Source organism: Mytilus galloprovincialis, chromosome 7, assembly GCF_965363235.1.
Source record: "Mytilus galloprovincialis chromosome 7, xbMytGall1.hap1.1, whole genome shotgun sequence".
NCBI classification, from domain to species: domain Eukaryota; kingdom Metazoa; phylum Mollusca; class Bivalvia; order Mytilida; family Mytilidae; genus Mytilus; species Mytilus galloprovincialis.
This window is the reverse complement of record NC_134844.1, coordinates 78,758,188-78,781,986: the sequence shown is the minus strand read 5'-3', so window position 1 is coordinate 78,781,986 and position 23,799 is coordinate 78,758,188. Positions and strand designations below refer to the sequence as shown.

At 32.6% G+C, this 23,799-nt stretch overlaps 1 long non-coding RNA gene across 1 annotated transcript; it reads left to right on the top strand.

Annotated features, from left to right (window-relative positions):
- Positions 1-17,606: 17,606 nt before the first annotated feature.
- Positions 17,607-19,358, top strand: LOC143083735 (uncharacterized). Its single transcript, XR_012980863.1, has 2 exons — positions 17,607-17,792; positions 18,242-19,358. It is a non-coding gene; the product is annotated as an uncharacterized LOC143083735 (long non-coding RNA).
- The last annotated feature ends 4,441 nt before the right edge of the window (positions 19,359-23,799 follow it).

Here is a 23,799-nt window from a genome sequence, read left to right as displayed (position 1 = left end):
TTCTATTCATAGTAAGGTCGACTATCCATATAAATAGAAGAAGGTGGCTAACGAAATTACCGTGAACAGGAACAATGTTGGGGGATATAAAATCAGTTTAATATTAAAAGAAATATTCACTGAAACGAATATTTTAAGGTAGGGATTTTTTGCATTAATTTAAAGGGTACAAAAAGCGTCTGAAGTGGAGACTGACGTGACCTAAAAAATATCGTTAGCCACCTTCTTCTATATATATGGTTAGTCGTCCTTCCTATGGATAGAAACAAGTGCTTGTGATAATAACCCCTAAATATCTGGTTCTGGTTTTTTTGTGCTGTTGAATTACTGTTTACCATCTCACTGAGACAACTGAACCAAATTAAAATTAGTTATTGAGTATGGTATGCTCAGCTTTAAAAAGAAAGCGAAGACATCTATGCTTAAAAAATAATAAAGTCACAAGAAATTGGGCACTACAGTTTACAACAACTTTTCATATAGATATGAAGAAATTGAATAGAGATGACAACATTTGTTCCATAATGTCTTTTTTTTTTAATTGGTGTTTATGCTTTTTAATCATTATTGTGCTTCTACGTATATGTATTACATATTAATCCTGTAAATTAAATTTATACTTTATAATGCAGATATGATGTCTTTAAGAAAGTACTGATTCATTATTTACACTAAATTTTATTACAATTAGAAATGTAGTATTGCTCAGTTCTAAGCAGCAACTAAAACATGTTGTTTAGTTTCTTCTTCTAAGATGTTCCTTATGGTGCAACTTTACAGTGTTATACAATTACCCTGAAAAAACATCAGAGTTATAAGAAATATAAAAAGTTTTAAACAAAATTACAAAAAACTTGTCTAAATTCTCTAACAAGCACAAAGCAATTTTCAGACAATAATATGTCAGTATTCAACCTTAAGGGCATTGTTTTAATCACTGGTAGAAAGAATTGTACATAATTTTCTTTCTTTGGCATACTAGTATCAGGGATTCAATGTTTGCTTACGAATGATGCATAAAGAAAGCAAAAGGGACGCTGCCTGGCTGTGCATTGCAAACTGTTTACTTCATAAGTAAGAAAACCTGTATATTCAGGTTTTATATATTCGTCTTTCTTAAATATTTGTAAATATCTAATATGTAATGCTTTATTGTTGATTTTTAAATATGAATTAAAAACTGTATATTTTTAAATGTTGTAGACTACTAGTTACTATTTTTGTCTTAAATACTCTCATTTGGTATACCTACTTTTATTTTATTTCATCGGTGTTTACACATTTTGTAAATCATGTATTTTTTTTGTATCATTTGTTGTTAAGATTTTACAGAGTTAGATGAAATTTGTAAGAACTAATTTTATGGATATGAAATAAAAATTGATTTCTTATGTCTTGAGATACAGGAACAAAATGACAGAGACCCCTAAAGTTTACTTGTTTTGATACATTATTATCATTCTACAAATAAGTATTGTATCTTACTAGACTCGAAAGGCTTGTATGTCATTTGTTTTAAAGATGCAGCATTACACGTTTGGAGTTACGTTATTTTAGAGTTGTTTATAAGTAGCATAGATAATTTGATTTCTTTTTTAGTCATAAACCATACAGGGAGAAGAATTTTCATAATTGCATCTTTAACCATTTTATATATTAGATTCATAGCAACAGTTTCAACATGTCAGCGTAAACTACTTTTGACAATGTCCCTGTCAGACTAATGTTTTAAGTATCAGCTGTTACATTATCGAGTAATGCCTCTTTACGGTAATAAGTTTTTACTGTTCTAAAGATGTCCCTTGTTGGAAGTTAGTTTTACATATCACACTTTTATTACTTTTGTTATGACCGTTTTACGTCTGCGAGTTCATTTTTTATGCTTTCAATTTTCAGAACGTTACTGTATACATTTCGCCAGTCAACCAACAATCCTACTATTTTAGAAAAAAATCATTTTTTTTTTTTTTTTTTTCAAAGAATTTATCATTTTGAATTTTACATTTAGGATATTTTCTAATCTAGAGTTAATCATTTGAAACGAAACTTGTGTGAAGAACAAAATATATATAGATTAGTTAACTGTGACATGTAACCAACGCACACTCTAAGCATAATGATAGTTTATGATTCCTTGTAAAGTTATCATAAAATTAATCTACAAGTATTTGGATAAATGGTTTCCGATGTGGTGTAATGAAATATATTTTGTAATTTGAAATTTAAGTGAAAAAAATGTACATAAAAGTACATAGAATGTATAAAATAGTTTTAATAAATTATATATCAGTCAAATATATGTGATTTTATCATTGTTAAACAGATTCATTTATTGTCTCTCATCGTCCTCGATTGTTGGGTAAGGGGGTGTAGTAATAGGCTTGTCCTTCCAAAAGTCTGTTCGAAAGAGACCGTTCGAAGGAAATGATAATTTCTTATATTGTATATTAAAACTAACCACCAGAGACCCCTTATAACATAGACGTTAACAACTATAGATCACTGTACGCCCTTCAACGATTAGCAAAAACACATACCACATATTCAGCTATAATTGTCCCCGAAATGACAAATGTAAAACAATTCAGACGAGAAAACTAACGGCCAGATTTTTTGTCCTGAATATAACTAGTATAAAATGGTAAAACTTTTAAAGATAAAAAAAAGTGAAGCGATTGCCAATGATAGAACTTTTCATCAGAGACCAAATGACGAATATATATGTCAACTCATAGGTCACCAATTTTGAAATATTACACCATAATGACACCGGGCGAATGTGACTCCTCTGAAAGTGTTTTGAAGACGTTTATCACTTCAAACGCATTGTTGCCAAACCTGTATCGTTGACTATATCAGACACTGTCATTCGGATTTTGACGAGTCATGGAACTTTGACAGTTTGTGAACCCTGATGACACCTTGTGAATGAATCGTCTCTAAGATGTATTTACAGAATTTCAAAGCTCTAATATTTGGTAAGGTTGACAAAATGAGAATAATTTTAAGGCAGTTGCGGGATTTGACCATTTATTTTCTTTGGAATTCTAGTATTTTGAAATTCTCTGATTTGCAGAAACACAACATTCAGATGTCTCTTGATAAGAAAAAAATGACAGATCAAAATACACCTTTAGAATATTATCAATGCTTATGTTATATAGTATAAAATGCACACAGAACGTCTCTTTCATTTACACAGCGTAACAATATTAACACAACAATTAACATGCTTAACAAACACAAACATGATATACAGTCACAAACAACAACCACTAAATTATAGGCTCCTTCGGACTGTTTCTTTGTAAACCATCAAAGTTTGAATAATTTCTGTCCTTGTTATTAATGTTTCTCTCTTTAACTTTTGCATCAGGTTTTATTATATTTTTCTAGAACATCACTGAAGATACCCGGTACGTTATACGTCCAAATGAGGATAGTGTGCATATAATCGGTATTGACAATGTCATTGCAAATTTGGCTCAGCTTTCTTGTCGTGTATGAGGATATATTCTTCTTCACTTTTGGAACATCACATTTTTCGAATTGAAGGTTTCTTATACAAATTTATAAAGCAGTATTTATTCTATAGAACATTTATTTTGGTATTCAGTGCATTATCTTCCAAATAATTGAGTGCAGATGAGAAATTCGGTAATTCATCTTGACACTGATGTTATTATTTTAAGCAGCTTGATATATTAAAAGAGATGTTATTGAGTCAACTACATTAATAATAACCATGACATCGGAAGGTCAAAATAATGTATTCAACAACATGTAAAACTCTAAATATCCTTGATTCAGATGTTCTCAGGTTCTAAATACTAATAAGTTTACACTAATTTAAAGTGTAGTTTTGTCAAGGGGGCATGTGATTTAATGTGCATAATATATATCCGAAATGTGAAGCCCGTGATGAATATATAGTAGAATACTGAAAACAAAGAAAGATCCATCACTGTTTTGTGAACATAATTATTACATCTGATCCTTTTGTTCAAGTAAAGCAATACGCAGTGACTAATCTGGGCATTAAACAAATAAAACAAATTTGCGCCTAAACGCAAGTTCATCCGTTGTATACGTAATAAAACTGTTGGTGCTAGAAATCCATTTGAACAACTTAACCTGATTTTGTTTTCATATTATTGAGTCAATGTGAATTTTTTTAAAACTTGGTACAAGCAAGACTAAATAGCATACAAGAACTGTAATCATTGAGGCGGATTGATGTGACTAAAACTATATATTATATTATAAATCATTGTGTAATTTTCCGTGTTTCGTATTTTCATTGTACTAGTTTTACAATCTAAATTAATAGATACATTTCTATTGACCTACTATTTTTAACTGTGTGTCACTGAACAATTGTTTTTAAAATGCGTTGTGATTCGATTGTTCTAATTCTGTTAACGCTAGGTCAAGTGGTATTCATTGAATACGTTTCAAGTCAAAGGAAACAATTGTGTATACAAAAGTATAACTAACAGACAAATATTATAGATTTAAACATAAAATACTTTCATCAAAACAATACTTAAAATAAGCTTAAAACTTGTCTTGTAGTCGTGTTTGTTTAAGTTGTAGTGAATATACTTGAGACTTTTTAGAATGAACTAATGAATAGAATATTTTTCGATTAAATACTCAGCTCACATAATAACACGACCAAGTGACAAATAAGGTAAGGAGAATACGATAATTTTTTTAAATGTTTTATGGACATTTTTAAAAGCATAAACAGCAAATACAAAAATCATTTAAACACCAGTCAAACTTTTTTACTGATTGAATTGATACTATTTTATGATCTTTCAATTGAAATATCGTAAAACAAACGCAATTATGAATAAAAAAAAGAGACAGGGTAGACATCAATGAGTCGGCAACTCAACAGCACAAATTATTAAATGAAGAATTTAGATCATAATTTTAACTTACTTTGAACAAATGGTGCTTGTATGTTGCTCTATGGAACGCCATGACTGTCTTCAGATGTCTTTAGTTTCTATGTTGTGTTTTGTGTACTATTGTTTTTCTGGTCTTTTTTTCTTTCTTATTAAACCATGATGTTGTCAGTTTATTTTCGACTTATGAGTTCTAATGAGCCTCTAGTATTTTTCGTCTCTCTTAGTCTATCTTGTACACAAAGACCCCTTGGACATGTTGAATGCTTATTACCTTGTATGCAATTAACTATTGTACGAATTGTCCGTCTGTTATATGTCCTGTGTCCTTGACCTCATTTCTATGTTCAGCGACTGCTTGAAAAAAAACAAAAAGGTTTTTTTTCCGTTATACATGTAAGATAACTGTTTTAGGAATATCCGATACTTGCATGTTCTACATGTCCGTCATACAGGATTCACACGACCTTGTCTTTTTTCCATTGCTTAGTTATCAATGTTAAGCTTTTGTGGTTTGGTATATTTCTCAGCTACGATAATGAACAATTAAATAACATTATTTCTGTATGGAATGTTTGTTGGGTGTCCGTCCGGCACTTTTCAACTGACCTTGAATTTCTTTCTTTCATGACTAGCGACTAGCTGTGTCAATTTTGTATATCTCCAATACTGTAAGCAATAAGGCCATCAAAGTTAAAAATAAGTCCTCTTATATTAAAGCCTTGTTTCTTGTTTTTGTGCGTCCTGTCAATCTGAAGATCAATGATATATATTCTTTATTACAAAAGCAATACAGCTTATAGGTATCAAGTGCAATAAATATGACATTAATTATAGTAAGCAACAATAATACAATAAGGGAATTAATTAAAATGCAATTTATACAATTAAAAACAAATGTAGGAGTATGATATAAATAAGCATAATTTAACAATCTATAAAAATATGATATATACATTCAACGGTTACGATTTTTTTCGGCAATACATAAATACTTCCCAAACTTATTAAGTTCTGTTACATTACGAACAGATAACAATTGTTTGAGTTTAAATACTGATGGATTTCTCCAATAATACGGTTTGATATACTTCATACGAATATCTTTGTATACAATACACTCCAAAATAAAATGATATTCATCTTCGACAGGATCGCATTTGCACACATTACATATTCTATCGTTTCTGTTTATATTTAAAAACCTTCCAGTTTTAATGTTCAAGTTATGTGCATGTATATGGTATTTGCTTATTAATGATTTACATCTAAAATAAGTCAAGCTATTTCAATACGATTTTAACAAGTTTACTTTGTGCTGGTTAACATCTGTCCCCGGTTAGGGGAGGTTTTAGCGCTCTCAAAAATATAAGTTCCACAACTACATTATGTTCTGTGTGTTCGAAGTCAGGACCTTATAAATGAGTGGTTGTCTGATTATATTTGCAGTCAGGATTCTACTTCGTCAAAACTATCTCTCCATTACGCCAGTTCATTTTCACAGTCGTAGAAATGGAAGCCATTGTAGGGATGACGCGCTACCAATTTTGCTTTAGGAAACCGATATGTTTATCCACATTGCACCATTACGATCCTTTTATGTCAATTATATTTTAAAAGACGAATGTATCAACCAGCTTATGAGCATCAGTTAATGATCTTGTCTGCATTGATTCAAATTAAAACTATTGTCTGATCGGTTGTCAGGTGGAATTTTCGAAAATTCATAAACATTAAAAAAAGTTCTAATTAAATATTTCGTGGAAGGGCAAACTAGATTTTTTGAGTGTATGAAGACTATAAACCCTAGTTATCACACACAAAAAATAGAATTTTTCGAAGATATGCATTTTCATCATCCAACTTGTAAGACTGTCGTCAAGTACTTTGAGTAAAAAAAAATAGCTATTCGAACACACCTTCTTTGTTTTTGTGACTCATTAGATAGGTATTTCACTTGACCCATATATTTCATATTTTAGTACTGTTATTTTTTGTGTGTTATAAAGTCAACCTGTAGCATTAATATATAATGATAGAATCTGAAGCGAGACGATGTATGAAATATTCTTACTTTAATTTGAAAGGTATATACTATGAATATGCAAATACTGTTTGAAATAAAACACCTCGTAGATGAGAAGAAAATTGCAATTTTGTTTGTTTCTATTAACTTTAAAAAAAATTGTCACTCTAGTGAACAATGCAGTAAACATTTATCGCCTTCTCTAAAGAGCTTCGATTCTTTTGATCTATTTCAACCTGGTTTCCGACTGTTTGTATTTCGTGTTTAATTCAAAATACGGTAGATAAAATGAAATATTTTCAAAACAAATGGCGTAATGGATTTATATTATATTTAAATTTATCATATGCATTAGATATGATGGGTTGACACAGTGTATTGTCTTTTCCCTTTTTTCTTCTCCCCGACTTCCGTTCTGTATTCATTTTTTCAGCATTCATACATTATATGCTCATTATTGGTTATCTTGTGTCATTTGAGGAATATCAAACATGTGAAATTAAAGCTTCTGTTGAAGGCAATTTTGATACTGTATTTAATAAAAAATACGTGATGTTGTAAAAAAATTAAAAGTTGAAATCCGCAACAAAATATAGATACATTTAATTTCAATTACTTTCAGTATAATGCAGTTATCAACACTAAATGTTTATGTCTGTCATGCAAAAATGATCTGACATATACAAATACGAATATGTGAATGATCAACTATTCGGCATTGGACAACACACAAATATGTAATGTGTAGCAAGCTATTAAAGCCCTTAAAACTGCAAAGACAAGATCTCATTTTGATAAGTAACTAAAAATAACTTAAATTCTTAAGGTTAGATTTTAAAATTCCAAATAGGAATTATACTGTTTGCTTCAATTAAATAACATTATTTCTGTATGGAATGTTTGTTGGGTGTCCGTCCGGCACTTTTCAACTGACCTTGACTTTCTTTCTTTCATGACTAGCGACTAGCTGTGTCAATTTTGTATATCTCCAATACTGTAAGCAATTAGTCCACCAAAGTTAAAAATAAGTCCTCTTCGAAGTCAGGACCTTATACATGAGTGGTTGTCTGATTATATTTGTATTTCGTGTTTAATTCAAAATACGATAGATAAAATGTAATATTTTAAAAACAAATGGCGTCATGGATTTAAATTATATTTAAATTTATCATATGCATTAGATATGATGGGTTGACACAGCGTATTGTCTTTTCCCTTTTTTCTTCTCCCAACTTCCGTTCTGTGGTCATTTTTTAAGCATTCATACATTGTATGCTCATTATTGGTTATCTTGTGTCATTTGAGGAATATCAAACATGTGAAATTAAAGCTTCTGTTGAAGGCAATTTTGATACTGTATTTAATAAAAAAATACGTGATGTTGTAAAAAAATTAAAAGTTGAAATCCGCAACAAAATATAGATACATTTAATTCCAATTACTTTCAGTATAATGCAGTTATCAACACTAAATATTCATGTCTGTCATGCAAAAATGATCTGACATATACAAATACGAATATGTGAATGATCAACTATTCGGCATTGGACAACACACAAATATGTAATGTGTAGCAAGCTATTAAAGCCCTTAAAACTGCAAAGACAAGATCTCATTTTGATAAGTAACTAAAAATAACTTAAATTCTTAAGGTTAGATTTTAAAATTCCAAAATAGGAATTATACTGTTTGCTTATTTTTTGATGTCTGAATGAACATTATGATATTGATAGGTACAATATTTTGTAAATCATTTTCACAAGTTATACAAATGAGAAAGCTTTGATTCAATGGGACAGACTATACATAACACATAGCTCGTTAAATTAATGAAGAGTCTGGTCTTTTTTTCTTTCATTAACTTTTTTTTTACAATGATCAGATTATGTATCGATTGTAAAATAATCAATGGGAAGGTATACACTATGAAATTAAGTGTTCGGAACTGGAACCATAACATTGAATTTCGTACTTTTAACTTTTCAATTGACTAACAATTACTCACTATGTCATTGTGTCTCTTAAACAGTTTTGTATGCGTTGTGATTCTATTGTTTAATTATGTCCACGTCAATTAAAGGGTAATGAAATACGTTTACCACTCTATGCGTCACTTCAAGTGTAACTAAAAGATATCATAAAATATTAAATATTTTCATGAAAATAAAGCAAGTGAAAATTTGCTTGAAATCCGTCTAGTTATTGTATGTATCAACTGATAGCAAATATAGAATATACTTGTCAGAGTAACTTTTGAAAGCAAAGTTATTCAATTAGATAAAAAGTTCACATTAGTTCAAGATTAACGAACAAATAAGGTAGGTAGATTTTATCTGATTACATGTTAACATTGCATCGGAAACTGCCCGTGCGATGTTAATAATTGAAAATCTAAATACAGTTTCGATATTGCATATAAAGAAATGTTTAATCAGAAGAGCCAAATATCTCGAAAAAGTTTATAGACGTTACAATCTTGAAAAGCTTGTACCCACATGCGTATTACTGAGATATTTGTTGGAGAAAATGCGAAAATAAATGTTTTAGCTTGATTAACAATTAATCAAAACATAACAAAAAGCTCTGAATGTTTATTACCTTGTATAGAAATTTCCGTTTGCTGATATGACCATTGTTTTTGAACTCATTTTCATATTGAGGTACAGCTTGAAAAAAAAGTTTGTTTTTATGTAACACACTATGATACTAATACTATGAGTAACAAGATAACTATATAGAAGAAATATGGGATCTGTGCATGATATACTGGTCTGTCAGACATGTCGCGCCTGACTTTAACCTCATTCCATGGTATAGTTATCAATGCTAAGCTTTGGTTGTTTGGTATATTTATCAGATACTATAATCAAAAGATATGCAACATTTTCTGCATGAGTGAAAATGTGTAAGTGTTCATTTGACAGGTTTCATCTGACCTTGAAATTTCATTCATGGTTCTTTTAATAATATTTGAGTTGTTACTGTTTGGTCTATTTTTCAGACACTGTAGTCAATAAAGTAAAAACATTTATTCTGGATTGGTACTTAATATATTTTTTTCTTAACATTAATTGTTATGCGCTGATAATCACTTTTAAGTCGAGCCTCTTCAACGCGAGTTTTGTAGTTTGTTCGGTTGTGCCTTTACTCCGGTAAGGGGAGACTTAACGTTTTCAAAAATATCAACTCGTCCATATCATTCTGAGTCTAATCATGTCAGGAGCCTGAAATTGAGTAGTTGCCTGTCATACTTGAGTTTGCTTATTGTTTTTTTCCTACATCAGTGGATTATTTTTGTCGTATATTTTTTTTAACGTTCTCCTCGTTTGGTGCCATTCAAAAGATAGCTGTATGACCCTGACGAGAAGATTGTCTTTTTATTAAAAACTGTTGTTTTCAAATGATTTGAATCAGTTTTAAATCATGATCCAGTCGTGTAAATGGAAAAGCATGTTTAACGCTTGATCATGTGGTTTATGGATTGATGATATATAGATATAGGAAGATGTGGTGTGAGTGCCAATGAGACAACTCTCCGTCTAAATGACAATTCAAAAAAGTAAACCATTATAGGTCAATGTACGGCCTTCAACACGGAGCCTTGACTCACACCGAACAACAAGCTATAACGGGCCCCAAACTACATGTCACTTTTAGCTAACAAGTGATATTTTGTCACCTCTTGGCGCCCGTCGCCCATCAGCCGACATTTTAATTTTCAAAATATCATCTTCATCTTTAAAAACCATGGAATTAAATTAGCGAATCTCGACAGAGGTGCCACCTCATGTGGTGACCTATTCGCCAACAAACATGGCAGCTACTGCTTTTTCTAATTTGTTAAATTAATTTAGCACTGATTTGAAAATTTACATGACCACAAGCATTGTTTTTAGGTTTTTTTTTTATTATTCAGGTAGTTCTTTAAACGAAACAAATCTGTAGCAGAAGAAGTCTCTACTAAAGATAATGTCCTTCAGTCGCTTGATAACGATGAGGACCGTCATTGCTTAAATAGCATTCAAGATCAACACTTCTATTTAGAAGTTTAGACCCGACCTCAATATTTTGGAAGAAGTTCATACTGAGGCTTTTGCAGATTTCATTCTGAACAGTACGATGGCCATACAAGCTCAAGTTGCGGTACCACTTCAATCAGGATCATTTGAAAATATAAAGTTGAAAATACACAAGAGAATAAACATGCCATTTAACTCAATTTGCGGATGTTGCATAATGCCGAATGGTAAAATTGCTATTACCTGTGATAAAGATAAAGTAAGAGTAATTAACATTGACGAAACTCAAGACTTTGAGATGGAAATGTGGTACAACGCATTTGACATAGTGAACACCAACGAGGATGATACTTATGCCGTTACGTCTGGTTGTGGAAGACAGCCTACTATTACCATTTTGAACCTAAAAAGGAGACAAATTAAGGAGACAATTTTAATGGATTCGCATACTTCTGGGATAGCACTTAGAGAAAATAATTTGATATATTCTTGTTACGAAGGAATACGAATGATCAATCCGTCTGACCCGTCTAGAAGTGACGGCATAGTCTGGGACAAGGATACGACCCCTGACTGTTATGTCGCAACATTTGAGGACAAAATATATCACTCAAATTGGGGAAAAAACACAGTTACATGTTATAATCTACAAGGTAAACCTCGATGGACATTCCAAAATGAAAACGTCCTGAAGACACCTCGTGGTATTGATGTAGATCGTGATGGCAATGTGTACGTGGTGGGGAACAGCTCACACAATGTTGTTCTTATCTCCCCTGATGGACAACGACATAGAGAAATATTAACAGCACGCGATGGTCTTAAAGATCCCACATCACTTCATTATAATGGACCAACAAAGCAGTTGCTTGTCGCTAACTTTCAAAACATTTTCGCCTTGTTTGATTTGTATTGCAAACCTTAAGCTTTCATTAAACACTGTCTTTATTTCAATCAATTTTGTTGAAAGCAATTTACTAGTACATATACATTCAGGCATCGCAGATCAAATTTATTCGTTCATAGTGTGTTAATGTACGTTTTTTGATTGAGTTAAGCCTTCCAATTGATATTTTATCGTGTGTTTTTCTATGTTGTGATGTTACTAGTATACTATTGTTACAGAAAAAGAGAAGGTTTGGTACCATTAAAACGTTTACTCCCGCTGCAAATGTTTGCACCTGTCCTTAGTCAGGAATCTAATTACAGTAGTTGTCGTTTGTTTATGTAATTAATACGTGTTTCTCGTTTCTCGTTTTTTATATACATAAGACCGTTGGTTTTCCCGTTTGAATGGTTTTACATTAGTAATTTTGGGGCCCTTTATAGCTTATTGTTCAGTGTGAGCCAAGGTTCCGTATTGAAGGCCATTCATTGACCTATAATGGTTTACTTTTATGAATTTTTATTTGGATGGAGAGTTGTCTCATTGGCACTCACACCACATCTTCCTATATCTAGTATAATTGTTTGGGCGTAAATGAATTCTAACGGTATACATACAATGTATATATCATGTATGATTGAGATGCAATGAATTCAAAGTGTTTTAGCTTCGTTTCAATATACCACACCTGGTATCTCGATCCGTAATTCGCGGAGGTATCGGAAATACTTAGGAAAAATTACACTCTGTTAGATTCGTAATTGTGGTTTCGTGTAATAATGTAGTTCTGTTTTTTTTTGCATCTCTGTGTATGTTTTGTCGCATATGTATTTATTGGCAAAATAACAGCCGGGTAACTATCAACTAAGATTGGATTGCAGTTTGAAGGACCTTAAGAGGTCCATAACATCTTCAGTTGCAAGATATTAGCGGATAGTTAACGGATTTATTCCGCATTGCAATCGCAATTTTTACGCAGTATCAACATTCAGAAAGCTACCATTAAATGTTACCGCAATATAATTGTTGATATCTGGTCCCAAAAAAAAAATTGCCTTGCCAGACGTTTAAAATAATCATTCGGACTATAACTGCAGTCTTTATTTTTATAAGTAATCGTCGAGATCTTGAAGAAAATTTGTATTTGTGAGAATATTATGACAAAGAATCATTTATATTACATCTGAATATCACAAAAGTATTTTAATAGTATTAAAACATTTGACTTTTCTACTCTTTACACAAGTATTCCATATTCCAAACTAAAAGACAAATTAAAAGAGTTGGTATTATTTTGCTTCATAAAAAAGAATGGCCAACGTAGATACAAGTATCTTGTATTAGGGTGGGATAAATCCTACTTTGTAAAGAATCATTCTGATTCAAATAAAAAATTCTCTGAAACCGATATTATCAAGATGCTTGATTTCTTGATTGACAACATATTTGTTACGTTCGGAGGACGTGTTTTTCAACAGACTGTCGGAATCCCAATGGGAACAAACTGTGCCCCCCTACTTGCTGACTTGTTTCTTTATTATTATGAGGCTGACTTCATGCAGGAACTTCTTAAGTTTGTTTTCAGCGTTTGTATTTGATTATCATTTTGGCAGATTACCACTTGTTGGGACTCGAAAGCATTAATAATTCGGAGTGGCTAATTGTCCGGCTAGCCGGAGGAATAGTGCTAGGGATATTTGTCCGGCCATTGCAATGCGCATGTCATATAATATATGTGCGTTCGGAAGTGCGTGTAATATTATCTTCAGTAGCAACAAGGGTGCGCGTGTAATCCGATCACTGATTTCCAATTTTAAGATCATGGCTGAAAACGGCGATGATTGATAAGAGAACTATAATTTTACAAAATTATTTGACTCGCTACAGCTGTGTAAATGGTGGAAAAGATGTTCATAGCATGGGTAGTTGAGAAAGGCCTTTGAAATTGCATGTCTTAACTGAATAAAATTTAGCTTAGTTATATTGCGAAAATGAATCTTGCAAGTAGCCCTCGAAGTGGTATATCAAGTTAGAGGGGGGGGGGGGGGTTACATACTTGAAGTAGGGATGTTGGATATAGGATTATAAAAAGTGGGGAAATGAAATACACGGGACAACAAAGATGGGATCAGGAGAAGAAAAGAGGAATTTGGGAAAAGGAGCACACCGTGTCACCCAGACCCCATCACGTAAATAAAATAAAATGCCACCTAGAATTTCTGAATAAGATTTAACAGTGTTGTTTACTTTGGGTTTTGGGTGGGGGGTACAGAAAAAACTACCACCTCTCACTCAAAATATGAATAACTTTATGTCAAGGGGTCTATAATTCTCTTTGACAGCTACACACATAATAATTTTGTACCTTTTTCAGCTAAACAAAATCCTTTACGTTAACTTAAAATGCACGAGTCAAACACTACCCAAGTTTGTTTTATAAGTTATTTCTTCTCTCTTCTTATATAAAAGAATATGGAATATATATGCTTTTTTTCCTAATTATTCGTTCTCCACATTGGACTATATACAAGTATGAAGAAAACAACAATTTTAATTGCCAGTAACAAGATTAGGCCCTAACAATAAAGATTACATATATTTGCTACCCCCTGGTGCTGCTGAAGATAATATTACAAGCACACACAAATAGTGACGTGCGCATTGTATTGGCCTTACAAATAGCCCAGGTACTATTATTCCGGCTAGCCGGTTGTAATGTCTCGTTAAATTTCGACATTTAATTATATTTTTTTTATTTGTTATTGCTTTAGTTTACATTATTTCTCTTATAACAGAATTTTAATAGACCATTGATTTATAAATTGAATAATGAATAATGAACTATGAATAATGGACGTACTTCAGTGCGGTTTTGACGTCGGACGTCGTAGTGTCCTCAGTAGCAACGTTGTTGTCGAGCGAAGCAGTCTATACTTATTTATCCACAGAGAATCTCAGAGAAAAAATATAGAATTTAGTATAATTCAGAAAATAAATCAGGAATTTCAAGAGTTGAGAGTAATTATATAGTATGGTTTTCTCATCTGAGAAGTTTATTTATTGTATGTTATCTGCTATTAATCTTTTTCGACATATTCGACTGAAACTTGAAATAATTGCGGATATTTTCGTTCTTACGAGTTTTTCCAAAGTTGTGATTATTTCAGTGTAGCTATTAATTCCATATGTATTATTTGTTTGAGTGACCGGTACATGTAGCTATGCAGACATTTTTTTTTCTCTTTTCGTTATTTATTTTCCTTCTTTATATTTTAGCACCCCATTATTTTCAGTTCCTTATTTTTGCCAATTTTTTGGTATTTTTTAAATTTTCCCACTTTGTCCTACGAATTTTGCCCATAACTCTATTCCGTCAACCTCATTCAGACGCTCATAGGAGGAGCTCAAGGGGTAATATACTCTTTGTTAAAATACCTCGTGCAAAAATGACAAAACGGGGGTACAGAGTATTGTCCCCGTTAACCTGAAATGTTCTATGAGGTTCCCAGTGAAGACATTTTTTTCTGTAAAATCATTTCAGGTACACAGTCTATAAAATGAAACAAACGTTTAAAAGATGATGCTCGTCTTGGCGTATACTCAAGAATTTACTAATTTGGAATTGCTTACACATGAAATAAAGTCACAAGACACATGCAAATAGTCGCTGCGTGAATAGGCAGAACTGCCCTTCATACAATTTGACAAATAGTGCCACAGTGCCCTAATGATCTAAAGCATAATGAAAATTATATCATACTGTTCTCTATAAAATAAATAACATAACTAATACTTTTAGCCACAAAAATTCCTGAAATTGATCTTACTGTTCTGCAGTTATGAAGGTTTTTTTTATTCTGTTCGTCATCCATTTCTGTAATCAGTATTTTTTAGTTTCCGCCATTTTCGAGTATAATTTTGACTTTCAATTATCGACTATGTTGTTGCTATTTTTTTCATTTCTGTAATTCATGTATAAACCCGCAGATATTGCTCTTGGTTACTTGGCAATGGCTAAAAGTTAAGCTTAACTTATATACATTGACGGTTCGCAGTGAAAACATATTAAACGTAAAACACGGAAATAAACGAAGATTCAAATTTCTGATGCCGCATTTGGCAGCACTTCACGATGCATACTTTACCACTTGAAAACTTCTGTAATTAAAAAATATCAATCAGACAATTTTCAGATATACTATTTTGAAATACTGAAAAAATGAATATTGATTGATATTACAATTTTAATTAAATTACTAGTAGTCGGTATGGAAAGCCTTTGATTTGAGTTTTCAACCCCGTAGTTAAAATTGTATATTTGTATGGTGATTTTCAACTTGGTCTTTATAATGTTGTCTGATTTCCTTCAGTTATGGATGAAGCGAATTTTGATAGCAACCTGGGCGGGTTCATACAATCCGTATTGTACGCTGCTTGCAGCGAAATGGAATCCGATTCTGTTTCTGATCAACAAACCGTGACGGGGCAGGGGCGGATGCAGGAATTTTCGAAAGGGGGGTGCTAACCCAGGGCAAAGGGGGGGGGGGTGCAAAACATATGTCCCGATACAAATGCATTGATCGGCAAAAATAAAGGGGGGTGCGCACCCCCGGAACCCCCCCCTCTGGGTCCGCCACTGCGGGGGATACAAATAATATAACTATAGAGCTAAACAAAGGATAGAGAAGAAACATGCAGCAGAAGAGGAGAGAGCTGCTATTTTTGGAGATTTTAGAAGCAAAGAGCTATAGCTTAACAAGCTAACTGGCACTGCTACACACAACAAAAAACACGGTGAAAAGGGGGATCAGTATCATGGTGAAACAGATACTCTTGAAACTGAAGAAACCGCCAGCGAAGAAGAACGTTCTGCCTTCTTTCAGGCAGTTAGAGACTCTTAAAGAAAAAAAGTTTATATTGAAGATTTTGAAAGAGATAAAAGTTGGAAAAAAGAAAGAGAGCATAGACGCATAAAAAGGAGACAAGAAAAGATAAAGAAACAGTTTGATGAATTTCACACTCCAGCTGTTGGTATTTTGTTGTCGTCTTACTCTTCAACGGAGTATGAACCAAGTTCATACAATGAACATGTCTTTATTTTTTCAAATGAAAAATAATATATATATATATATATAGTTGATCATAGGAGTACGCAGCTAGACACTGAAGAACTAGAGCTATTATTGGCATTGTGGAGCGGTAACAAATACTCTATAGAAAAAAAATTATAACTTCAATAATATTACAAACTTTCCAATTTACAACTCCACCACAACACCCTTTTCGTTGTTATTGTTTCCATTGTGGTTGCTGTTTCCGTTATTTCTGTTGGTGGTTTTGTTTTTGATGTTGTTTCTATTTTTGTTGCTGTTTTCGTTGGTGGTCTTGTTTCTGATGTTTTTTCTATTATTGAATTTAAATAAGTGTCTTTTTTTTTTGCACAGATACCGACACCAAAACATCGAATGAAGACAGCATTATCTTTAATATTTTCAAATGATATTTCGAATAACATGACTATGACTTGAGACAAGCACATTAAGAAAGTTTCGAGGTTGAACCTGTTTGTAAGCTCGCAAACTTCCCAGTACAGCGGTGTAACTGCACAACATGTGAACAACATATAAAAATCAGTAGCAATTGGCCTAACTCAAAAGATCGGTGCGAGAAATAAAATACAAGAAAAACAAATAACTGAAATAGGAGTACTTTCGTCGTGGTCATAGTTTGTCAAGAAACTTGGACATCTTGAGCAGTGGGTCGATTCGTTTCTGACTAATTCGGTATACACCGACCACGTGGTCGATCTACACCGGACCAACCGTAGAAACGAACGAACCGACTATATACAATATGGCCGATTGCAGTGCTATTTGTGTGGCAACTTGTGTTGCCATGGAATTGATGGAATCTTCAGATGATGAGTCAAATTTCCTTTTGGAAAGGTATTTTATTTTTAAGAAATATACTACCTTGAGCTAATTTGTTGATTTTTCCTACTATTTGTTTGTATGTGTAAGCATGTGTGTAAAGGGGCGTGACCGGCATGTATACCATCCCCCTTCATTTTTATTGCTATAAAAATAACATCATTCGGGAATTCGGGATTTGGCCGATTTCTTTTCCTTACTTTTTTCGTGAATTCGAGATTCGGCATTTTTATTTTTTTATGAATTCGCTCCTGGACAAGTTTACCAGATTACCTTCATAAAAAAGTGTGGCAGTTTATAAAGCCAGCATTCTCAGAATAAACAATTGTACTAAAAATAATATCAAATACATTTATCAAGCATATCAATTCTTCACTGTTCAACTTAATCGTTTTCCTATTGGATATTTTGAATATTAAATTGTATGTATCAGAAAATATACATCTTTATTTTCTTAATTTCAGTGATCGAAAGGATCGTCATAAAACACAGGACTTTTTCGAGTGGACAGTTCCAAGATATTTCCCAGATATGTTCAAGAAATTTTTTAGGATTTCACCTCAGTCTTTTGAACTTGTATGTCAACTGTTAGGAGCTAATGAACAATTGGCAAAAAGAACATATCGAGGGGGACGACAAGAAATACCATTGGAGAAAAAAGTAATGATCGTTTTGCGATATTTAGCATCACAAGAAACTATTTTAGGAATAAGCGATCGGTTTAATATAACTGTTTCAACATTTACCAAGTACAGAGAAAAGGTTGTTAACGCAATAAATGATCTTCTCCCCAGATTTGTTCAGTGGCCTGAAGAATTGGATTCTGTCGCAATAAAGTTTAATGAAATGGGGACATACGAATTTCAAAACATTATAGGGGCAATCGATGGAAGCCACATTCCGATTGAGCAGCCATTGGAATGTCCCAATTCATACTATAATAGAAAAAAATTTCACTCTGTAATTTTACAGGCCGTATGCAAAGACGATCTTAGTTTCGTTAACATTTGTGTAGGTATGCCAGGAAGATGCCATGACGCTAAGGCGTTTAAGCATTCTCATTTATCTGAAATTGGAGATGAACTCTGCAGGCAAGGACAATATCACATTCTAGGCGATGCGGCTTACGCACTAATGAGGTGGCTTATAACACCATTTCGCGACAATGGAAATTTAACAAGAGAGCAATATAATTTCAACAAATTTCTGTCATCCAAAAGACAGGTAATTGAAAGAGCCTTTGCTTTGTTAAAAGGACGTTTTCGTCGTTTGAAATACGTTAGCATTAGAGATATCAAGTGTATTTGTAAAATAATTTCAGCCTGCTGTGTTCTCCATAATATCTGCCTACAAAGTGATGAAGACATTGCTGAATTTATTGATGCAGAAATTGATGAATTGGACGCAAATTTAGGGGAGAACTTTCCAGTGAATGCAGACAATGGAGAAGGTATCTTGAAGAGAAACAATCTAACTATCGAATTAAACAGAGTCAACAGCTAATAAATGACAATAAACATTATTTCAACTTTGAAATGTTATTCAAACAAATACACCCATGATTAAAGTACATTATGTAGATTTTATTGGTTTTAGTGGCCTTGAGTTGTTTTGTATGTTTTAGCCGGGATGTTGTCTCTTTGACATATTCCCCGTTTCCATTCTTATTCAATAAAAATACTGAAGAAGATATGGTATGAGTTCGGATGAATAAGCAAATTTAGGTTACAGTAGGGTCTTAAGCACAAAGCTTTCAAGTTTGCTCACACTAAACAGCAAGCTATAAAGGCCCAAAATTACCAGTGTTCAAAAATTCAAATAGGAAACCAAAAAAAAAAGATGCAACATATGTTTGTCTTGATGCTGAAATGCTGGATTCAAGAATTTCATAAAAATCAAATAAAATCATCAGTTTGTGTATATTTAATAATAAGTATATTCTTCAGGTATACTCTGTAACAATAAAACAAATAAAACACATATCTGTGTGGAAACAATTAAACATAAAAAAAGTGTCAACAAGAAATGAGATCTGATACAGAGTTACATCTGGATCTACTTTTTTGCAATGTCTTTCATGACATCTATAAGACTTTTGAAGCATTCCATTTTTTCCGTGTGTCGCCTTTCTGATGCCTCAGCCAATAACTCGAAACGATCAGTTGTCTTCTTTTTCTTCTTTTCTTTAGCTATTAAGAATAAAATAATCATAGATTTTATAAATATATTTTCAAAATTACATCGATTCCAATCATATGGTAATGTACTTATTTCAGTCGTGTAAATTGCAGTTTCTCTCCTGGCCGGCAACTTTGGAAGAACTCTGGAATTCAAAGAAAAGGTTCTTTTTAAAATTTAAATTGTTTAGAGAAGGGCGGATCCACAATTTAATTGCAGTTCTAAGGGGCTGTAAAAAGAAGAAGAAAATTGAAAAGTCTTTGTGATAATTTGTGTACAAAAACAAGATGTCATGCAATTAAATTACAGTATATGCTTTCCCAATTAAAGGTATGTGGGTGCAAGTCCACAAATTTATGCTTTAACTCAGCACATGTATGTGTGATCCTCAGCAGGGGCGGATCTAGTCCAAATAATTATGACGTCTTGCAAGGCTTTTTTATATTTTTATGTCATAAAAAAGTTATAAAAAAGCCTTGCAAGACGTCATAATTATTTGGTCTAGGGCGGATCCAGCAATTTTCAAAAAGGGGGGGGGGGGGGGTGCTAGTCCTTTAATATATAACCTCTGGAGGCGATATTTTCTATTTACATTATTATTCTAATGATTTCTTTTTACTTATTTTGGTATTTTATATTTTTTTTACTTTTTGTTGTTTTTATTATCAATGTGCATAAAATAGGGGGTGGGGGTGCTTACCCAGGACAAAGGGGAGAGCAAAACATATGTCCCGATACAAATGCATTGATTGGCCAAAATAAAGGGGGTGCTACCCCCCCCCCCCCCCCCCCTCAGACTTGGACCTCTCTTGAATTGAATTTTAGATGTTCGTATTTTTATGTGTTTACTTTTCTACATTGGCTGGAGATATAATGGGAGGGTTGAGATCTCATAAACATGTTTAACCCCGCCGCATTTTTACGCCTGTTCCAAGTCAGGAGCCTCTGGTCTTTGCTAGTCTTGTATTTATTTAATTTTAGTTTCTTGTGTACAATTTGGAAATTAGTATGGCGTTCATTATCACTGAACTAGTATATTTTTGTTTAGGGGCCAGCTGAAGGACGCCTCCGGATGCGGGAATTTCTCGTTACATTGAAGACCTGCTGTTGTTTTTTCTATGGTCGGATTGTTGTCTCTTTGATACATTCCCTATTTCCTTTCTCAATTTTCCCTATGAATTTGTATTGATTTGATTACAACTAAATTGAAGGCAATCATTCCTTCTCATAATTTCTCTTTGGTCCACTCATAAATACACTGAATCAGTCAATACACTTCCACTATAGATTTAACATGCAAAAATTCATTTGAATCCGTCAAAAGACTGTCAACTGACGAAAATGAACCAACCGAATAAGTTCAGATAGAAATACTGAATAGCCAGCAAAGTGAATCTACCCTCAGATATACTCTAAAATCAGCAGGTAGATTTCAGCATTTTAGAAAATTGCTGAAACACCTTTGCTGTTGCTGTACTGCCAGAATACCGAAGATAGTGAATAGGCTGTCTTTGATTTATAGATACATTCATTTCTTCTGTTTAGTTATTTAATTGTTTATTTTTTTATTAAAATTTTGTTTTGTTATTATAATGATTATCTACATCTATACCTGAAACCTAAATACAACCCAAAATAGACAATATGTAAGGGTTCCACGGAACCCAGTGTCTCGCCTACTTTTGCTGTAAATCGCAGGCTCAACAAAAATGAGGAAAAAACTCAATAAAAACATTCCTCTTGATACTATCTTATGATTGTAAGAAGCTTCTGTCCAAGTTTGGTAAAAATTTAGGATAGTTAATGAATCTAATAAATGTTTTGAAAACTTTAACTGCAGACTGTATGTAATGTTAACTGGAAGAAAATCTAAGTCCATTTAAAAGTAAAATACAGAAAAAATGGAGTTATCTTTTTACAAAATTTACTTCTGGATACTATCTTATGATCATAAATAAGCTTCTGTCCAAGTTTGGTACAAACCCAGGATTGTTTAAGAAAGTTATTAAAATTTTAAAAACTTTAACCACAGAGTGAATGTAATGTTCCCCGCAGAAAAAACTAAGTCCATTTATAAGTAAAATACGGAAAAAATGGAATTCTATTTTTACAACATTTACTTCTGGATACTATCTTATGATGATAAACAAGCTTCTGTCCAAGTTTGGGAAATCCAGTATAGTTTAAGAAAGTTATTAAAATTTCTAAAACTTTAACCACAGAGTGAATATTTGTGGACGCCGCCGCCGCCGCCGCCGGAATGTAGGATCGCTTAGTCTCGCTTTTTCGACTAAAGTCGAAGGCTCAACAAAAAAAACCCCATCAATGAACATATTAGCTTACAATCAAAGTACTGACGTACTGTTTACTAAATTTAAAGTCAAGATATGAGGCCTTATAAATAAAGCAAGCATATTTCGATCTCCCTTTAGACAGCTGGTAGTTGCTTTCTCTAGTCGACAGGCACACATTGCAATCATTTTATACACCATGTATAGTTACCCTTCTGCTTATAGTATCTAACAAATTGATCCGAATACAAAACAATTAATCAATGAACTATGAAAATGAGGTCAGGGTCAGATACAGCCTCACATTCGGACCAAACAAAGTTGAACTCTAACTGCTTACAGTATGTGAGATACTAACTTGACAAAAAAAACCTTAACATTAGTCATTAATCTATTAAATGAGATTGAGGTCCGTCAGGTAAATCCTGACTGACGGACATGTGCATGTAGGGTCAATGTTATTGTAAAATTACAGAATATATCACAAAATCAGTCTTTATAAAGAAATTGAATTTACTGAGGGGTAATTTTGTATTTCACCTTATGTCGTTTTACAAATACTTATACAATTTTAATATAAACAGATTAGTATGGTTTGGCTATTGCATTCAATTTTGTAGTACATAAACTGAACATCAAAGTTTAATTAAAGAACCATGTAACAATGAGTGCCTGGTCAGTTGATCCCTGACAGACATAACTGTATTACAACTTTCAATGAAAGATGAATTATTTCATACAGTACATGTACTAAAAACATCGACCTAATCGCACAATTTTATTGTTGATTAATGAAAATGATTGTTGTTTGCTAAATGTCCAGCGACAAATATTTCATGCATATTCAGCCAACTTCTTCCATTCTAAAATTTCTAAACATACTGAAAAATAAGTGCATTTTACATTTTTTATGGTTTCTTTTTGATCAGACACATGTTTTTTTTAACTTTTATATCCCAATGATGACCGTGTTTAAATTTGATTCTTAATCGGCCATTGTTTAAGAGAAGATTGTTGTACCTTCAAGGTCATAAAACTTTGCTCAGTGCTGGGAGCACAAAAATTATGCTCGAAACATGAAATCCTACATTTTGATTGGTTGATTTTGGAGTATGAGTACAAAAAACTGACTCGAAAGTTTTATGACTTTAAGGGATGAGTTTAACGTAAAGTGAAAGAGAGGCAAAGGATACCCAAGTCAAAAATAAACTGACAATTCCATGGCAAAAACAAATATGAACAGACAACCAGAGAGACAATAGTACATTAGACAACATACAAAACTAAAGACTGCATGAACAGCAAAAACCCCACACAATCTGGGGGTGATCTCATGTGCTTTGAAAATTGCATGAACTTCAGAAAAATTAAAGCTGTGAATGATTTAAATTAACTGCTAAGATCAGCATGGAGGCATATTAGACAAATCACTAAACTTTCAATCAGTGTTACATCTGTTATTGTGAAACTGGACTAATTATTTGGTAAAATATTGAGCATGCCAAGTAAAAATGTCAGACAAACAAAATTGTGAATTTACATTTTAATTGATG